The sequence below is a fragment of the Carlito syrichta genome, unplaced genomic scaffold, assembly GCF_000164805.1.
Source record: "Carlito syrichta isolate Samal-C Ts95f unplaced genomic scaffold, Tarsius_syrichta-2.0.1 Scaffold315101, whole genome shotgun sequence".
NCBI lineage: Eukaryota > Metazoa > Chordata > Mammalia > Primates > Tarsiidae > Carlito > Carlito syrichta.
Genome location: NW_007259197.1, coordinates 125,416 through 130,060, shown reverse-complemented (window position 1 = coordinate 130,060; position 4,645 = coordinate 125,416).

The window sequence follows — 4,645 nt, the reverse complement described above, 5'->3', positions numbered from 1 at the left end:
AGAAGATGCAAGGAAGAATTCTCCACCCACATCTTCCATTTGAAGGCTCTGTAAATAGAAAATGTCATTGCTGCTGATGTTGTTGCTACCATTGCTGCTGTGCTTGTAAGCACCCTTGAATAGTCGTTTCTGGAATCTGGGCCTGGAGAAAAAAGCTGAGTGCCAATGGAACCTCAAAGTCTCAGAGGGTAAAGGTAAGCTCATTTTGGACTGCAGCGTCACTCAGCCCACCTGTGCTTTCTCCCTGCTTCCAGAGGAGACTGCAGACTCCCTGTCCTCCCGCCACTTTCATTTTCAGATCCTGGCAATAAACACAATCCCAGTCACTGACTTGACTGTCTTGGCTGCCAGGCCCCAGTGCTGTCTGCCTCTGTACCTCCCCCCACACCAGGTACTGATTGTGAAACAGGATGAACGACTTTTTACTCTTCTTCTTTTGTTCTATCTGCAGAGTCTTTCTCTTTAGACTCAATTCCATATTTAGGGATTCCACCCAGAAATGAGCATGGAGGCCCTTTGCATTTCATTCCCCCAGTCATAGCATCATCTTCTGCTTCTGACCTCACCACACCTCTTAATATCTCATCACTCTCCTTGAAGTCTTCCTTCTACGGTATGAAGTCATCTACACCTGTGTTGTGGATTCTCCTTTCTTTCTCTTACAGATTCCTCTATCGGTCTTCCACCAGCATCTCCATCTTCACCAACAAGTCCATCTCTTCTTTCCTAGTCACTTCTATCCCTGCATCCACCACATCTGCTGACTTGACCAGCCAGCCTGCTTTGGACATTAGTGTAACTGACCAGGATACCACTTTTCCTTCCCAGGATTTCTCTTCAAGTCTCCCCGAGGCTTTGGGGTGAACTCCCTTTCATTTGACCAGGCCCTTTGCAATGTTGTACAGATATACCCAACTGACCTACATCCAGGGTCAACAGCTCCACCCCAGCTTTCAACCTTTCCTTTGACCCAGGAGTCACCCTTCAGCCCACCTTTGAGGTTCCTGATGGGCATCAGTCAGGAGCCTCTCTCTTCAATGACCCTGTTTATGGTGGCCTACCTATCACTGCTTCCTGGCCACCCTCACTCTAGCACCCCTGCAGATTCCTCATCCAAGTCAGCCTTTGATGTTGATGAAGTTGATATACATACCACACACCCTCTCCAGGTTTTCCTCTTTTAGTCTTCCCTGTTTCCAGCGAGAGCTTCTTTCTATTTTTCATGGTGCTTCCTTATTCTGAGAACAAGCCACCCAGTATCAGTATTGCTTCAGCATCAGGATCCGCCAGCTGCCTACACAGTCGGTCAGTGACCCAACTGCAAATTTCAACCTTTACTTTGACCCAGGAGCCACCTCTCAGCTCACAGCTGAGATCCCTAATAGATTGCAGCCTGAAGCTACCAGCTGTGACAACTCTTTCCCTGTTGGAAACTCAGCAGCCCTGGCACAAGCTCAAGACTTAATCTCCTTGCAGCATAGCTTCCTACTAGCAGCACAATTCCATCAGCTTCTGTGGATTTTCCCTCCCAATAGTCTAGTTGGCATTTGGTGACATCCTAAGTATTTTTCTCATTTTCCCAACTACCACTTCTGGCTTTGGATATCCCACCAGGATGCCCATCACTGGGGAGGGTAGTTTACCTTTAACCAACATCACTGCAGGCCCATTTGTTTGTATGGGATCTGGATTCTCTACAGGTAGCAACTTTGGAGTCAGTGTGGCTGTCCTATGCCTCAGCTCTGAGTCTGGAGCACTCAGCTTGATCAAGGACTGATGGAGACATAGATCACCATCACTTATGATGGGGAAGGCTTAACTTGAGCATCAGGGTTCAGTCCCTGTTGCAGTTGGAGGGGACAGCTCTGTGGGAAGCAAATCTATCCTGGGAGACTTTTGTCTTTCTGCTTATGGTCAAAACTGCCCCATTCCCCACCGTTCAAAGCACATCTGTTACTATTGGAGGAGACACCACCAGTGAGAATAATCAAGTGCCAGAGGAAACAGTTCTGTTCCACCTTGTTGTTAGGTCATCTGGGACACCTTCTAGTCAGAGCACATCTTCATCCAGAGGATCCAGCACCATACTGATGTTTAGAGATAACTCTCTTCAAACTTTTTGTCAGGGCACCTGGGAAACCCCTGGCCATTGCACATACTATAGTCAGATTGCCTAGCACCATACCTGTGCTTGGAACAGTACTATTTCTGCCCATGGTCAGAGCACCTGAGGCCCATCTGTCCGGAGCACCGGTGATACAATAGTGGAGGAAGCGCCATATCTGTGTTTGGAGATAATATTTCTAGTCCCATCTTTACTCAGAGTGCGTGAGGCCCATTTGTTCAAATCACCCATGCAATGGGAAGTAACAGTACCATAGCTGTACTAATCAGTATGTGTAGGCTTTGTGTTTCTGCCATTTGTCAGTTCACCTGGGGCCCACCTGGCTAGAACATATCTGTTACAGTTGGAGGGTATGACATTGTTCCTGTGTTTGAAGATACCACTGTTCATGCCCACAGAGTACTTGCCTACAGTCATATCACCTGGGGCCCACCTATCCAGAGCACAGGTGGTGCAATAGGAGTGGCCAGCACTATAAGAGTACTTGAAGATACTGCTATACCTACCAACAGTCAGAGCATGTGGGGAACTTGTAACCAGAGCACATCTATTGTAGTCAGTGGGGAAAACACCTGGCAATTTTAAGGAAACACTACTAGTCTCACCTAAGCCAGAACACCAGTGGCCCACCCGAGATCCAGCATACCCTTTTGACTTTGAAAGAAGCAGTACCAATGGAAATACCTCTGTGTGGAGATACTTCTGCTACTACCTTTGGTCAGAGCGACCGTGCTTCTAGCATACACGCAGCAAGCATCAACCTTGTGGAAAGGTGCTGAGCCAGACTTAATTGTCCAGTGCTTTCTAAGGCCCAGAAAACAGGATGTGGAACTAGACATGTCCTGTCATCACACATGCTGACTTCTGCAGTCTCTGTGCTTGGAGTGTAGGGATGACAACCAAGGAGGAAAACAGATCCAGAGGAGGGAGAGATGGAGTGAGTAACCCTTGCTTCTCCTCTCTGGGTTTCTTTCCCACCTTCTGACCTCACTGGAGGCCAGCCCATCCCTGATGTGGGTTAGGAAACCTCATTTTCCACTTTTAGTCTTTAAAAATCCTTTTTGTGCTTTTTTCTTTAATTAAACTTGGGCTATTGCCCACATATTTCCACTTCAACCAGAGAAGATGGGCTTGGCATCGAGGCTCCTGAACCTGGAGGATAGAAGGAAAAAAGAGTTCACACCTGCTCTGCAATTACTGGAATTTTAAAGTCTAGGATGTAACATTTTACTTAGATGTTGTCATCATGCTGCTTAAAATATCAAGGAATACTTGGATGTGGCCTATATGAAAAATAACCTGTCTGGTTCTAGTCTAAACCACTAAAATATCAAATTGTAAAAGTTACAACTTCACCTAGATCCAGCTGACCCTAGACTTCTGCTCTGTCACCACCAGACTTGGTTGCTAAAAATGCAGTCTTTTCTAACATATTTCACAGCCCAGGAAAACCATATTAAGATGGAAGAAAGAGAAAAGTTTAGCATCTCTTGTCCCAGGAGAATTTACAAGGTAGTGGGGAATACAGATGAATAAACTAAAAATCACAATTAAAAGGATGATGGGAATAGGTAAGGAAGACATAAAACTAAGTTTGAAAAATGAGACTAACTTTGGGAAATGACTTCTGTACCAAAAAAGGAGACAGTGGCATGCATCAAAAAAATTCAGCAGCCCTTAAAATGGTTCTATAAGGAGAGGGTTTGAATTAACTCCAGAAATGTGCTGCACAAAACTCAGAGATAACACATAGCCTCTCCCAATCTTCCTTACCCTGTCTACAAAATGTAAAAATATTCTCTGTCTTCTAAAGCAAGTAGATGATGTATAAATTATTTGGGAAATATAAAATGCAAAAGGTCATAAACCAAAGGGGCTGAGTTTGAATTCTGCATCTAGCACTCAATAGCTGATCCTGGCAGGTACTTAATCTTTTTGAAACATCACACTAACCATAGTACCAAATGTATTCAGTTGTTGTGAAAATTTGATTGTACTACATAAGGCATTTAAGACACTGCTTGGTACATAGTTGGTGAAATATAGAGGTTTGCCATTTATTTCAAAATGTTAATTGTTCCTAGAATCACTAACATACGTTTTATTACTATGTAATCCTTTCAAAATTGATGTGATGATACTGTAAGCCTGAGATCCTAGTAAAGAATTAATCAGCTAGTCTGAGAAGGTTTGTTGGAAAAATAAATTGTTGATCTTTATCACTTTCTATTCTATAATTACCAACTGCATTTGACTCTCCTGGGATCAGAATAATTATTGTTAAGAGGTCCCAGGGAGCTAAATATCGCATTTTGAAATATTTATATGAAGAATTTCATCTCCAGTTGATTTTTACATAAACTTTGAGGGAAACCTGATTCCATATGTGCCTGAAATGGTACCTAGTGTGCTCTCCTGAGACCTGAGGGATGGGTCACCAGCGGTGTGAAAGCTGGAGCAGTAGGAGTGTAGTTATTACTTCTTCTCCAGGAGGGACTTGTTAACAGAGCAACCTGACTT